The sequence below is a fragment of the Sitophilus oryzae genome, unplaced genomic scaffold (genome assembly GCF_002938485.1).
Source record: "Sitophilus oryzae breed Bouriz unplaced genomic scaffold, Soryzae_2.0 scaffold_1307_pilon_pilon, whole genome shotgun sequence".
NCBI lineage: Eukaryota > Metazoa > Arthropoda > Insecta > Coleoptera > Curculionidae > Sitophilus > Sitophilus oryzae.
The window spans coordinates 3,892,118-3,909,016 of NW_022145957.1; the positions used below are offsets into that span (position 1 = coordinate 3,892,118).

At 34.3% G+C, this 16,899-nt stretch overlaps 1 long non-coding RNA gene and 1 pseudogene across 1 annotated transcript; both read left to right on the top strand.

Annotated features, from left to right (window-relative positions):
* Positions 1 to 10,254: 10,254 nt before the first annotated feature.
* On the top strand, positions 10,255 to 12,172 carry LOC115874899 (annotated as a pseudogene).
* Positions 12,173 to 16,102: 3,930 nt separating this feature from the next.
* On the top strand, positions 16,103 to 16,495 carry LOC115874956. Its single transcript, XR_004048937.1, has 3 exons — positions 16,103 to 16,118; positions 16,170 to 16,345; positions 16,405 to 16,495. It is a non-coding gene; the product is annotated as an uncharacterized LOC115874956 (long non-coding RNA).
* The last annotated feature ends 404 nt before the right edge of the window (positions 16,496 to 16,899 follow it).

The following is a 16,899-nucleotide window of genomic DNA, read 5'->3' on the forward strand; positions in this document are numbered from 1 at the left end:
CGTCGTATTATTTGTGTTAGACATTATTCGATATAAAATTACACTCTAAGGGTGCATCCACACTATCTTAAAACGACGTAACGGCGTGACGACCTTTGAGGTGCAGCCACACTATCCTAAAAACGCGTATCGGCGTAACGGCGTAATGACCTTGAATGGATTTCCAATAATTCTATTGGCTGAAATATTTGACAGATGAATTTGACAGATAAAATTTCTGACAGATGAATTTTTCAGCCAATAGAATTACTGGAAATCCATTCAAGGTCATTACGCCGTTACGCCGATACGCCGTTTTTAGGATAGTGTGGCAGCACCCTGAATCGATTTCGAGTAATTCTATTCTGAAATTTTTGACAGATGAATTTGACAAATAAAATTTATGACAGATGAATTTTTCAGCCAATAGAATTACTGGAAATATATTCAAGGTCGTTACGCCGTTACGCCGATACGCCGTTTTTAGGATAGTGTGGATGCACCCTCAATAGAATGACATATCATAATATGTCAATTTTTTTACATTTTCGCATATGATTTATTTGAAATTGTAACATGCGGTTCATAATGACAATTTGACTCGAAATACCATGTGTGTGGTACCAAATTATTCGTAAAAAATGCTTTTCCAAATATGCTAACGAGCCTCTCTTGTTCCGTTTGGAAAAATTGAGATATGATTAAAAATACGATTTGGGCATCTTATAAGAACGGGCCCGGACAAGACACGAAAATCATTAGATTATCAAATCTATTTTTCCAAGGCTCAATTTCTGATATTTTCGCATATGGTTATACATATACAGAAGTACCTAAAGTTTTTTTTCATCTAAATAGATCATCGTGTCGAAAAATTGTACGAGTACCTAAAAATTTATTTCGGTACTATGATTTCGTTGTAGTAGTACCTAAAGTTTTTTTTCGTTTGGTTTGGTTTGGTTTGGATGGAAACAAAAATTTTGACGGCTACACGTATTCTTTAAACTGTGGCTACACACTACTGTAATAGGTACGTTGTATATTCAGTTTACGGCTGGATGCTATCTACCAACACCATGTAAATATGACAAACACGTTTTATGGTTGTATCTCTATAATATGTTCTATCTTCTATATTTACTTTGTATTCGAAAATTTAATTAGAGTAATATTTGATAATATAATATTCTTATTATTCATTGATTGCAATATGAATGAAAATAGTGAGTTCTGAAACCAACAGCTTATAAATTTCTAGCCTGTACCACCAGCAAGAGTCTCTAGCAAACAACTATTTAGAAAGAATATGATGAAACACTGCATAATTTGAAAGGATTCCATGCTGAAAAATTACTTTTTTAGTCCATAACATAGATTAAAAAAAAGTAATTTTATAGTATTAGATCCCAATAAAACAGTTTCTGCACGAAAAAAACGTTTTTATTACATTATTATCAGATGTTTTTTTCATATAATAAACTATTAAATAAATACTAGGTTTTTCCCGCGACTTCGTTCGCGTTACACCTCGAATCGTTCATTAAATTATTGTTTACCTTTTTATTGATAGAGCTAGTTAGCCTTACAAAAATTCAGTATTTAAACTATGATTTTAACAGTTTTAGAGCTACTCGTATGTCACATGAAAGTTTGCAATTGTCGATTTTCTGGATATTATACAGGGCGAGCCTTGAATAAGTGCAAATATTTTCAGCGCTGGTAGATCTCGATAAAAAAACATATTTTCTTTTTACCGTTTTTCAAATAACTCCAAAGTAACCAAGTTATTTTACTTTAAAAATTTCGAAAAAAATATTTTTTGCAAAATTTTGAAAACCACTGGATCTTTTTCTGTCTGATAAATTTTATCTACCGGTTTCTTTTATTGCCGTATTATCAAGAAATTATGGTTTTTAACGAAAAACTAAAAAAAAATCCATTTTTTTTAAATTTCACTTTTTCAAAAAAATTAGCGAAAAAAATTTTGTTTCTAGGGTCAAAATATACTACCCCTAAATATATTTGTACTTATTTAAGACTCGTCCTGTATATCCTTTTAAAAAATCGATTTTGTTATTTTTGACTTATTACACATTTTTTACCTAAATTTTATAAAGAGCCATCAATAGGCCAATTTCAAGAGCATTTGTAGTCCATTTAAAAAATATTATTATGTATTTAAAAAATCCCAAAATTAAAATCCGTTTTTTATTTTTTCCCACACTTTGTATACCAAAAATAAAACTTTTAATTAGATCCGTCTGAAATAAATAATATTAATAATTCTAGAAGTTATCGAAATCAAAGTATTTTAACGAAGTTTTGCCTCAAAATGATTTTAAAATCTTGCTTTTTAACACTTTTTTTCAAATTTACTACTTCCATTCTATTGGGGGACCTCTACTCCAAATGAGATCGGACCAAATGGCCCCTCTTTATCACTACCACAAACCATTCGAGGTGAACAAAATGGATCGAGGAATGTGGACAGATATAACATTCCTTCAGGATGGACTAACCTGGTATACAGACGGGTCAAAGACCGCTGAAGGAATAGGAGCTGGCGTATTTGGGGAAAGACCAAGGGTAAGTTTATCCTTTTCCTCGGGTAAACACTCAACCGTATTCCAGACAGAAATCTTCGCCATGATCTACAATGTACGAGAGAAAACAATAGAAGGGCTTCCCTGAATATGTCATCATGTTCTCAGACAGTCAGGCGGCACTTGGGGCGCTTATGAGCCGAAAGGTATCGTCGAGACTCGTCTGGGAATGCCTAGGTGAACTGGTAGCTCTGGTTCAAGGCTCAAAGGAACAGAATTAAATTATTCCGGGTGCCGGGCCACAGCGGCATCCAAGGCAACGAAAAAACCGATGAGCTAGCTAGGCAAGGATCATCGGCATCCTGTCTTGGTCCAGAGCCAGTACTGGGAATACCCAAATGTATGGGACGTAGTGCACTAAAACTCTGGATCAGGGAAAAGCAGAATGTCCACTGGAGAAACAGACAGGGGCACAGACACATCAAGGCTTTTATCCAAGGACCTAGCTCTAAAACCGCAAAAGAACTGCTAATGCTTAGCAGGAATAAAGTGCGGATTACAACAGGCCTCTTGGCAGGACACATGGCTGTCAAGTGTTACCTGAACAAGCTCAACCTGTATCAAGGAAGTCTTTGCTGCAGACTCTGCGATAAAGATCCTGAAACAGCGGAGCACATAATATGTCACTGCGAGACTCGCAAGCGACACTTTTTATTTGGGAAAGCTAGGCTAGAACCGGAGGAACTATGCTCCCATCCTATCAAGGACCTGCATAAGTTAGTGCAGGGCACAGGGATAGGAGAATGGGTGCAGATATAGAAAGGGGACAAACACAATAGGCCTTACAAGTCGCAGTGTTTCCGGCAGAGGACAGCCCCTTGTTGTGGAAAAAAAAACTACTTCCATTGACCGAAACTAATTATGTATGGATAGAAGGTGAATGGGGCTCTTCCGTGATGGTTTTTATTTATTAATTATGTATAGGTTGTTTTAAAACTCCAACCAATGTCGAAATTTTCCAAAATCTGAAAAAAGAAAATTTCTCAAAAATTGAATATTTGAGGTTTTCAATTGTCGCTTTTCTTGATATACTCCCCTGATTTATTTTTATTTTTCAAGAGCATTAATATACGTTATTTTTTATTCCTAGAAGGATGGTTTGAAAAAGAAATATTTCGTTCATATTATTGATGTCACTAAATAAACCCTTGTATAAAATTTTATACTTCTGTTTGTTATAGTAATGCATTAAATTCGCTATGTCCAAATAATTAACTCATGTCTTTTAAATGATCCTTTGTACAAATTTTGATGTGTATAATCCAGAGATCACGAAGGTTTATATAAATTTTTACTAACTTTACCCATTTGGTTGATGAATTTCAAAAATTTCTTCTAATTCTTTCTGTAGAATTTGATTCTTCTAGACCACAGCAGATAGTAAGGAATTTTCATACAACAAATTATTCGACATAATTTTACACTCTAAGAGGATGAATTTCCAAAAATCGCTTTGAGTGGTTAATTCAATAATCACTAATGTCATTTAAACGAACCTTTGTGCTAATATTTATGTATCTAAAGCTCACGGTATTAACTGACTCCTAAAATATCTAAAAACTTGATATATAATCTAACTGACACACCACTGACAATGACAAATAATTTATTTCTGGAGGTATTGTGTGTAGGTGTTTTTTAGGTCTGTTTTAGTACTTAGTCGTTTTACACAAAGAAATAGCCATTAAACAATATAAAAATACTTCATAACAAATCTAGACATATGTACCTTTCATTTAAAAAAAGAATCATCAAGATTGGTGAAGCGGTTTCGGCGGGATGGATGTAACTGTTGGCCCGACAGTTCAAGATGATTTATACAGCATTTTAATTCGGTTGCGTTTAAGACAAGTTTTCGATTTAAAAACCGTGACCTACGGTAGCGCTAGCGCTCTATATTAAGCCACACGCTGTTTAAAAGAGCTGTCAGAAATTAATAAATTTAATTTCCACGTACTGCCATCAATAATTAATAATTCCTTTTACATTGACGACTTATTGATTACTACAGATACAGAACAAGAAGCTATAGAAATTTATCACGAACTAGTAGAAATTTTAATGAGCGGGAAATTCGAATTAAGAAAATGGACGTCGAATAGCGAATGTGGTTTTTCGGATCAGAATTTTGGGTCCGAAAGGTTGAAAAATTTAAACAGTGACCTACAAAGTAATTTCGATTTAGAAATTTTACACGAATTAAAAAAGAATACATTAAGCTTAAATGTTACTGAGAAAACTAAATTTGACAACAATGATATAACGGTGTTCACAATTTTCGAAAAATATACGGAAATGTCCTTTTGGAAATTATTACGTGTTTTTGGATACGTGCGTAGTTAAAAAAATCGTTGTTTATTGAAAATCCCGATATCATCAGAAAATTTTAGCATACAGGAACTTAACGAAACTCAGGAAATGTTAATACGACTAGCATAGCGCGAATGTTTTACAAATGAAATAATAGTACTTGAATCGAAAAATAGTTAGAAACGTACATAAAAACAGTAAAATACTAAACTTACACCCGTTCTTGGATTGTAAAGGCATATTACAAGTCGGCGGTAGATTATCAAACGCAAATGTCAGTTACGATCAGCAACACCCGATAATATTACCCTACAAACAAAAGTTAACCGACTTAATAATTTTAGATTCACATATTAGAAACTTCCATGCTGGAATTCAGACTTTACTGTCAATTCTACGTTTAAAATACTGGCCTGTTAACGAAAAAAACGCGATAAAACGAATCATGAAATTTTGCCTTACCTGTTACAAAGTACAACCTAAACCTTGTGAATTTTTAATGGGGGAATTACCGAAAACACGTGTAAACCCCAGCAGAGTATTTTCAATTTGTCCTGTGGACTACGCAGGTCCGATTTATGGCAAAGAAGGCATCTTAAGAAAATCTAAGTTAATTAAAACATATACAAGGTGGTTCATCACATATATACGACACGGAGTATTGTAGCTAAACGATTAGATTAGAGCAAATTGTAAGTTTTGGGTTTGGTGAAGGACTATCAGAGCTACAACTTAAAAATATTTTTGCAAGATACAGAGTGTGCTAAATAAATAAAAAATATCAAAGTCCATTTTTTAAATGGAACACCCTGTATATTATTACATTTTTAGTTTCTATGATTAAAACAAAGGTAAATTTCATTAAGGTTTTTTGCATTTTAATCTAACCTTTTGTGAAACATTTACGTTTTTGTGAAAATACAGTAACAATTTTGATGCTTCATTTCTTTAGGCGCATTTAAGTTTTTAAAACTAAAATTGTACTGAAGTTTTCCTATTTACTAAATGTTGTATTGCAATAATAAAAATTATACTATCTTATACAGGGTGTCTAAAAATTTATTTTAAATAATTATTAGCTTTAAAAGGCAATAACTTCTTTAATTTAAATGGAACATCTTCTTTAATTTAAATATACACACTGTACAAGAACCAGATGCACAGTTTAATTGTCTATAAAACTGTATCATACCATTTTTTACCTATCTCTTCAAGTTTCTTGAAAATATTAGTTAATTACATACTTAATTGTTTTAATTAATAAATTATTCTAAAAATAAATGGTGGATTAGAACCAGAAATCAATACAATAATAAGGTTATGAAAATGAACGTCTCTGTTGTTATAAAGAAGCATGCGTCAAAAAATGAAATAAAATGTATAAGGTGTTACTTTTTTACCACACTGTCTAATACACATGCAAAATTCAGTTTTTTAGCATTTGAAGCAATTAGTTTTAATCAAAGCAAACAGTCAATTTTATTAATGTATTTTGAACACTGTGATCATATTAATTGGTCCTCTTTAACAAATATTTAAACAGTATTTTTTTATTTTTTAATGAAATTAGCGAATTATATATCGACAATATTAATATCTGTACTCTTTGAAAATTTGTTACATCTCTAAAAATAATTTAAAATGTAAATATTCCATGGGTATATTGATAAATGAGGTCTAAATTATAAGAAAATGCATTTTCTACGAAAACTTGAAGAGATAGTTAAAAAATGGTTACAATTTGATAGACAATTAAATTGTGCATCTGATTGTCGTAAAATATGCAGGGTGTTCCATTTGAATTAAAAAAGTTGTTGCCGTTTAAAGCTAGCAATTATTTAAAATAAATTTTTAGACACTCGGTATAAGGTAGTATAATTTGATTATTGCAACACAAAATTTAGCAAATAGAAAAACTTCAATACAATTTTGGTTTTAAAAACTTAAATGCGCCTAGAGAAACGAAACATAAAATTGTAAATTGTTACTGTATTTTCACAAAACCGTAAATATTTCAAAAACGGTAAGATTAAAATGCGATAAAGCTTAATCCAATTTATCCTTATTTTAAACATAGAAACTAAAAATGTAATAATATACAGTTTGTTCCATTTAAAAATATACAACTTTGATATTTTTTATTTATTTGGGACACTCTGTATCTTGTAAAAATATTTTTACATTGTACCTCTAATAATCCTTCAACTAACCCAAAACTTACAATTTGTAAAAATCTGATCGTTACTGCGTGTCGTATGTGGTGAACAACCCTGTATAGTTGTTTTTGTATGTCTTTCCACGCGCGCAATACATATCGAATTAGTTTTTGATTTAAGTACAAACAGTTTTATCAATGCTTTAAAGCGGTTCTTTTCACAACGAGGTAAATCAAGACAAATATTTAGCGATAACGGATCGAATTTCGTTGGTGCAAAAATAATCAATTTTTGGAACTTTATAAGTTGATTAACAACAAACAACATAATTTAGAAGTGGACAATTTTTTGGCTCGGGATTCTATAAAATGGAATTTCATTCCCGCGAAATCTCCACATATGGGTGGTTTATAGGAGAGCGCGGTTAAGTCGATAAAATTTCTATCGTTTTCAAGGAGGCCGGAATGTTCAGGCTAGCTAAGACATTTTTGTTAGATTGTAATATTAGCTTATAGTATAAAGTTTGGGGCTCTAATGGTTGGTTTAAGGGTCTCAGGGTCAACTTAGGGTGCCGATTCCTATGTTGTACTAAATCTCTGGGAAATGCCTACAGTCTAACCAAGACTTACCATCAAATCCTCCCTCCACGTCCACGTCGTGTGCCCTGGGCAATTCAGTGCTCACAATGAATGTGAGTAATGTAGCGAACGGAGGAGGGTGAAGGCGAATTTCCGGCGCCTAAAAACCGGAACAAATCGGCCAAGGTATGGTAACCCTTACAAGAGGCCCCCCAGGATAGGGTTTAAATCGTCGGGTGAGCAGCGTTTTTGTCATTCGGAAAAATATATTTTGCTAAAAGTTTCGATTGCTTGCCTCGGAAAACGGACGGATCAAATAAATTACGAAAACTGCTACGGAATAGAACAATGAGATTGGCTGGAATGTTCAAGGGTTGCAAACAAAACAGAAGGAAGTTTTTGATGAGGTATTGAGATTGAAAATAGATATATGCATGTTTACAGAAACTACGAAAAAAAAGATAGAGGAAATGAAAAAATAGGGGAATATATTCATTCCTACAGCGGAGTGTGCAAAAGCAAACGAGCAAAACGAGGGGTATCAATAGCAATACACAAAAAATACAAAAAAAAATCATAAGAATCTGGGAAGAAATGATAAACATAATGGCATTAGAAATTGAGAAAAACGGATACAACATAGTAATAATAGGAGCATATGCACCTAGCGAAGATGCTAATCATAATGTTAAAGACGAATTCTATTAGCTACTAAATACAATACTAAATATAAACGACAGGAAGGAAATTTGTATACTGGGTGACCTTAATGGCAGAGTTGGTCAAAAGCAAAATCATCTAGTCGTAAGACAACATGGAGAACAAACCAGTTAATGATAATGATCAGCAAATTCAGAATCTCGTTTTTTATCTGAAAAAATAGAAAAGTTATAGGGGCGAGCCACTTTTGAAATGCACCCGGTATAAGTGTGTAAAAGTTATCGTTGTTGAATGTTATTTCAACTGGTCCTTCGACAGTCCGACTCCGTGTCATCTACATTTTGATTCTCCGCCCGGATACAATAACATTTAGAACTCAAACCGCAATCAGCCGAAATCTATCGCCGCCGCCGGTAACGTAAAATTGTCATCAAGATTTTTGTGGAACATAGTCTCTGATCTCGATGACGTTTGGTTTGGTTTGATTTTTTCGTCTCCCTTTATTTAGATGTCTTTGAATGTATCAAAAGTTCTTAATATTTTCAAAAAGACAAGCAAGAAGAACTTGGTAATCAAAGAGGAAATTCCTGACATTTCAGAACACCTTAAAAGAAAAAGGGATAAACTAGTAAAAAGTGACTTTAATATTAGTAGAAATGGAGAGTCAGTTGATGGATATACAAGATGTAGGAATGGAGTCTCAATTTCCAAAAAAGACCAAAAAGAATGTTAGGATAGATGAGACGGAGAGCTTTAAAATCAAGAAAGAAATGGCCGATACTGAGCCTCACTTCAACAAAAGAACTACCAGCTAAAATTATAAAATCTAAAATGAACAAAGTATTAACAGAGGATGTTAAAGTTTCACCAGTTACTGTACAACAGCAAGTTCATATTGGCATAGCTTCAAAAGCTATTCATAACGGTAGTAATGAGGAAGAAGAATGATTCAATTAATTATTTAATTAACAGAATAGTATTTAAGTATATAATTTTAGATTCCATTTTTATGCCAAAAGAAGATTAAGGTCTTCTAGTTTAAAGAATTCAGGATTGCATACGTGACAATGATCCTAGAATGTAGAATGAGTAATCACTGCGACCTTAAAGATCTATTGTGCCCCCTTCCTTGAGTTATAACTCATCACAGAGTCTATAACACATGATACCTCTGTTGTAGAGGGGACAGGGTATTTCCCATCCTTTCCTGACAACAGATGTTCTTCCTCCGAGGGTACACACCCTTCCCCGGTTGGAGTTTGGCCCTCCGTGCCTTCGACAGTCGAGGACAGTCTCCGGTACTGAGGTACCCGTGAGGTTTAGGCTGGAGGATTTGTCTTCATTTTCTCCACCTCTTTAACTTGGTCTCTCCTTATACCTGACACAATCTATGAGGATCATGCCCACCTGAAAGTGTATCCCCGCACAACGCAGCTGGCCCAATTTTTGTAGTTCCGATCGCTACTACTTCGTCCAGTATAGCCTCTTCTAGAGACGTTTGCTGGTCAGTGGTCAGAGCAACCTCTGGGAAATCCTTTGGCAGCACCGCCATTTTCACTTGTCCAGTAATAGCGGTAAAGCTGGTGATACATCCATGGTTGCCTCTCGGTGTTGGACGGCTTTCCATCTTGGCTTTTTTCTCTCTCTGCCGGAGAAGAGGTGAGAGGTTCTCGCTCCCTCTCTTGCCCTTTGATGGAACGAGTCAGGCTGTTTCTTGGTTTTTTTACTCTCCCCTTTGCGGAGGAATGTTTTCGTTTTTGCTTCCTCTGGAGTAAGTCCTTTTTGGAGCAGTCGGAAGTATCTCCGTGCTTCTGCTCTGCTAAGACCTACTCTTAATTCTGTTTATTTCAACCAACCGTAAAGTTTTAGCGTTTTTATATTTATCAGCATCGGACACTGAAGGTGGCATTTTGAATTAAATAAACACTATAGAGTAGTAATATAATAATAAATGAAAACCAGAGACAACTATTCAGAGGCAAAAAAATAGTAAATATAAAAACAAGAATGCCTGAAGAAAAAAATACGGCTGTAGACGCTGAGGCGTCACCTGCCAAAAAACAAACCCACTCAAAGGATCTGAAGGGTGGCAAAAATGGACTGTTTGAATGGACTGAAGTGACCATATTGGATGGTTCAGTTCTAACTCTTAATGTCGATCGAAAATCAAAAGGCAGAGACCTGTTGGATAGAGTGTGTGAAGCCATCAACCTAATAGAAAAATACTATTTTGGCTTGGTGTATGCTGACAGACATGATCCCAGAAATTGGTTAGAATTAGATAAAAGGGTAGCAAAATTTCTGAAAAACGAGCCCTAGAAATTTACATTTGAGGTTAAGTCCTATCCTCCAGATCTAGCTCAATTACAAGAAGATATTACAAGGTAACAATTATGTCTACAAATCCGCAATGATATTCTTAGCGGACGCCTGCCTTGTTCATTTGTCACACATGCCCTCCTTGGATCGTATTTGGCCCAATCAGAGTTGGGCGATTACGATCCGGATAATATGAACAAGGATTACTTGAAAGAGTTGAAGTTGGCTCCCACCCAAAACGACCTAGAAGCTAAAGTGTGCGAACTCCACAAAACACACAAAGCTCAGACTCCAGCCGAAGCAGAACTGCATTACTTGGAAAATGCTAAGAAACTAGACATGTATGGGGTTGATCTACATCCTGCCAAGGATTCTGAAGGGGTAGATGTTATGCTTGGTGTTTGTGCCTCTGGATTATTAGTTTACCACGACCGCCTTAGAATAAACCTATTTTGCCTGGCCGAAAATTTTGAAAATAAGCTATAAGAGACACAATTTTTATATCAAAATATGTCCGGGTGAGTTCGAACAGTTTGAATCCACGATTGGCCTCAAATTGGCCAACCATCGCGCAGCTAAGAAACTGTGGAAAACCTGCGTGGAACACCATACTTTCTTCAGACTGATGTCGCCTGAAATTAGTCAGAAAATTTCGCTGTTTCCTAGGTTAGGATCGAAATTTAGATATTCAGGTAGGACTCACTATGAGACGAGAAAAACACCAATTGACAGGCCTGCTCCTCAATTTGAAAGGTCCTTGGAAGGCAAAAGATTGACATCTAGAAGTATGGACCCTCTGAGTGTAAGACCCGAAGATGAGTACAATGACACCAACAAGCGCCATACAATGTCTCATCCTCCCGAGCACATCATTGATGTCGATAACCAGACACCTGCCAAAATTAAATCACCCAAGGACAAAGAAAAGAAACCTGTAGGCGGCGTAGCAGTTTTGCCGGCTGGTGGATTATTTGGTAAAAAGGACAAGGAGAAGAACAAGGAAAATGAGAAGAATTTACAAAATGGTAGAGATACGGACCAGCATAATGAGGACGATAAAAAGAGGTCTAAGAGCCCCTCGTCCCTATTCGGCAAAAGAGATAAATCTCCCAAGGAGAAAAAGGAGAAAGAGAAGATAGCAGAGAAGTATTCATCTCCAGGATACACCAAGCAGTACGATTACGAAGCTCCAGAAGTGCAGGTCAGCCCGAGGAAGCCTTACACCCAAGGTTTTAGCTACGAGAATCAATGATCGCCTTCAAGTCTAAAAAGTGACCCGGAAAATCAACAATCGCCATCTACAAAACGGGCTACAGCTACGGCATTCAACTATGCTCCTGGTGATATAGATAAATTGAAGAAAAGTGATGTTAAAGCTGATACAGCTGCCTTTTTGGCTGGGGAAAAATGCGAAAAAGACCCCACTAAAGAAACCAAACAGGCTAGCGCAGCTCCTTATAGCTGTAATAAACGTAAAAAACGCCCTATTAAATTACTCGTCGTCACCGAACCTAGAGACTTAAAAACAGGAAGGATTGATCTTGACCAATCAACCGCTGATCCTTAAATTCGCTGTTGACCAGAGACGCTGCAGATTTCGCAACAAAACAAGGTAGGTGAACAATCGACCTTTTTTTCTCTTTTCTATTTATTTAATGTAATTTCTCATCGCAAAATATCATATCGCAAAACGCATTTTTTCACGAACCGCACATATGAAAATAATACCAGTCCACTTAATTTAATCGCAAAACAGAATAAGTACAATTCTGCTCGCTGCTGACTGTTCGGTTTTTATGATTCACAATAAAAAATATATAAATTGTAAAATTAGTAATTTTTTAATGGCCATAATGCCTTCTTTCAAAATCATCGAACAACTAAATCATTTCCATAGATCCAGTGACGTACCATGACTTTGAATTTTGAGACCAAAAACTGAAACAATAATTTGTCAAAAAAATCATATTACAGCTATATGTTTTATTTTGCATAAAAATGTTAACTAATAAGTTAGAATACTTATAATTCTTCCCTAACTAAGTGGTTTTATCGCTAAATTTAACTAAAGCTAAGCACTAATAACAACACAAATCTTAAATACGTGGACTATTATAACAACAAATACATCGTAAAAGACTATTTTGGTATCATTCTGAACTAGAATTAAAGTTAAAACATTTTAGAAAATAATTTAAAGGAAAAATGTTAATTCAGTTAATATTAATGTTTGTATACTGCTCAGATTTATCTGGTCTTCTATCATATATTTTGGAAATTAGAGAATTACCTGAAGATTTTCATCTAAAAATTGGCATTGATAGTGGTGGTGGATCATTTAAAGTTTGTCTGAATGTGCTCCCTGAAAATGATCCCGAATATTTCAAGAAATATAAAAGTGCTGGAATTAATAAACTATTCATAATTGGCTTAGGACCAAAGTTGTCTGAATCTTATGCTAACATTAAAAGCCTTTTTGAGACGTTAGATTTGCAGTCCATATGTGGAATTTGTTCCTATACTTTTGCCGCTGACTTTAAGCTTATTATGATTCTCCTTGGTCTTCAGTCAAATTCATCCGCTCACACTTGCCTATGGTGTGATGTAAATGTATAAAGGAAATGGAAATTAAAGGATCATTCAGAACTATAAAAAGTATTACAGAAAATACAAATTTATGGCAACAATCTGGAGGAAATATAACAAAAGCCAAAGATTTTAGTAAGCGTTTTTGTTTGAAATATTTTTTTTTGTATTTTTTAAACTGTTGTTCAATGAACCATATAAAAAAGGGCAATTAATTTTAGAAAACTGTATAAACATACCTTTAATCATTGGCGACGAAGAAACACCTGTTTTAAAGTATATTCCCCCTCCTGAGCTCCACCTTTTGTTAGGTGTAGTTCAAAAACTATTTGATTGTCTTGAATTGGAGAATACCAATGTTGCAACAGAATGGATAAAAAAGCGGGATTGAAACTAGATCATTATGGAAAATGTAACGGAAATAACGCCAGACAACTTTTAAAGAAAGTGGATATTTTGAAGACGATTGTTTACGCCCGGTAAAGAATCCTATTCAAAGTTTTTAGAAGCAAAAACCTAAACATCTTTTTTTTAGGAATAAATATATTGCAGTGTTTTCTGCATTCAATCAAGTAGTTTCGAGTTGTTTTGGTCAAGCACTAAACAAACATTTTGAACATGACATCGAACAATTTAAATTGGAAATACTCAACTTAGGTATTAAGATAACTCCAAAGATTCATGCAATTCTGCATCATGTGCCAGAGTTTATAAAAACAAATCATAGAGCTCTAGGATTTTACTCGGAACAAGCATCTGCGAGCAGGGCCCGTATTCTGTAACTTTGAAAACGCTAAGCGCTTTTAGACGCTCAGCGTATATGACGTTAATTTTCGCTGAGCGCGCACTTAATTAACGATTTCTATATTCTCGTCTTACGCGCTTAGCGTCTTTACTGACTGCGCTGAGCGCTTTGAAAATGGTTGCCTTAAAGGATCGTTTTGCTTGTCGAACTGTGAGTGAAAATCGAAAAAATTGTGATTTTGTGCGTTATCTTGCTCTTTAGTCAAAATTACTACTTCTTCTATAAATTCCTCAATAAGTAATTGATAATTTACGACTTGGCAGCTATAAATATTGTTCAACACATCGAAAATGCTGAGAAGAGCATTCAACACTTCCCTCGTATAATAAGAATAATGACATATCCATATAAAAATAGCTTGACATAACTCAACAATAGGTTATGAAATTCACGTAACATTGACATTTTTCATTGTTACATCCATCAGTTATCAACTTTTGGCTATTAGCTACTTAGAAATTGTGATGTTGCCAATATGTGCTCAACGCGTATCCAGAACACGATTCGCATGGCAACGAGAATACCAAAATCGACTGTCTTGCGTTTCGCTGATCGAATACTTGCGCTATGACTTGCGCTCACCGCTTTGAAAGCGTAACGTTTTTATGTCAAAGTTACAGAATTCGGGCCCAGGTTCATTTTTCCTTTAAATTATTTTCTAAAAAGTTTAACTTGAATCCTCGTTCAGAATGCTACAAAAATAGTCTTTTACGATGTATTTGTTGTTATAATAGTCCACGTATTTAAGATTTGTGTTATACTTAGCTTTAGATAAATTTGGCGATAAAACCACTTAGTTAGGGAAGAAATATAATTATTCTAACTTATTAGTTAACATTTTTATGCAAAATAAAACATATAGCTGTAATATGATTTTTTTGACAAATTATTTGTCATTTTTTGGTCTCAAAATTCAAAGTCACGGTACGTCACTGGATCTATGGAATTGATTTAGTTATTCGATGATTTTGAAAGAACGCATTATGACCATTAAAAAATTACTAATTTTACAATTTATATATTTTTTATTTTGAATCATATAAAAACCGAACAGTGTGCTAAATCAAAGGTAGCGCCGCTCAAAACGCAATCAATTCCTCGCTTAGAACTTTGTGGAGCTTTATTGCTCACACGATTAATAAATTTTGTGACAAAGTCACTCGCTACTAGGCTTACTTTTAAAAATATTTTTACTTTTACTGATTCGCTTATTGTATTACATTGGCTTCACGCATCCCCTCATCGCTTTAAACCTTTTATCGCCAATCGCATCGCTATTATTCAAGAAGAATTACCTAATTCTATTTGGTTGCACATCGCTACGGAAAATAACGCTGCTGATCCTGCGTCCAGAAGCCTTCTTCCTTTAGATTTTGTAAAATTTTCTTCTTGGTGGACAGAACCAGATTTTATCAAACTAACGACAAACACATATGATAATTTTTGTAAATTTTCTCCTGATTTTCTCATAAATGAATCGGATAAGGAAGAAAGAAAAATTGCTTTAATAACCGTTAATCAATTTGACATTTTTGAACAACTTTTAGAAAAATACTCATCACTTTCTAAAATACAAAGAATTTTATGATATGTTCAACGATTTATTTTTAATTTGAGGAACCCAAATTCAAGAAATACTTCTTATTTTTCTGCTCGTGATTCAAACAATGCTTTATTACTGCTTGTTAAACATGTGCAATATAAATATTTTAGGTCGGAAATAGAAAATTTTCTCAGTAAAAAGTTAATGTCTAAACCCTTTCGCAAATTAGCCGCATTTGTTGATGATTTGGGATTCTTTCGAGTTGGAGGTAGATTAAAAAATTCGTTGTTAAATTATGAAAAGAAATATCCTTTAATTTTTAATTATAGTCACGTCCGGCATCGTTATATGCCTTAGTGCAATTCCCTGGCCACGACACTACAGCCAGGGACAAGACAGTGAGATGCTTCTTAGACCGAGCCAAAGTGCTAGAGGAGATTCCTCCAGCACCTGACAAGGAGCTTCCCCACCAACGACAAGGTCTTTCTTGCCCTAGAAGATTCTAGGAGAAGAAAATAAGAGCTACAATACCGTGTAAAGAGCTACAAATACCGTCTAACTCAAATAGAATGGGCAAAAGTATATTTTTTTAGTCAAAATATGCTAAATCTAATTTGGAATTTGCTTTAGGTAGCATTTAAAAATTACTCAGTAGAGGATTGTCAGAAAGTATGGGCTCAGTTGTTGAAGAAAGTTAGACACTAGTTACAAGTTAGACAATTAAACAAGTTAAAAATTGAAATAACCCATGATGAAGGCAAGTTATTGAAAATATCGATTTAAAGGCACAATCCAAACATCCAAAGGTAATAAAAAATATATTGACACAAAATCAGTACCTAATAGTTCTTTATATACTTTTCAGGCATCAACAGAAACACATACAGGTATGCCAAAAAGACCCTTAAGTTCTTACTTTCTCTTTTACATTAGAAAAAAGGATAAGATTGCCGAAGAGCATCCTGAAGCGTATGTGGTAAGTATAATATTGAGATCATTTTAAGACCATTTAGCCAAAATATTTGTTTTTTTAGACTGAGTTAAACAAATAAAGGTCTCCCTTTAGAAAAGAAGCAGAAGTATAATGACTAGTTGCCAAAAATAGAGAGAAATATAAGAAAGATATGGAGGAGTTTTAGTAAAGGTTTATATTTGTAACAGTATCAAAAAGAAACATTTTTACATTATCATTTAGTGTCAAACACCCAGACCTCAGAAAAACAATAAAGAAAGAACCCAATATGAAAAAAGGAAAACCACCAAACGAACCAAAAACTCCCTACAGATTATACATGTTGGCTGAGTTAAATAAAGAACCAACTGATGAACAATATAAGACAGAATTTAAGGAACTGTGTAG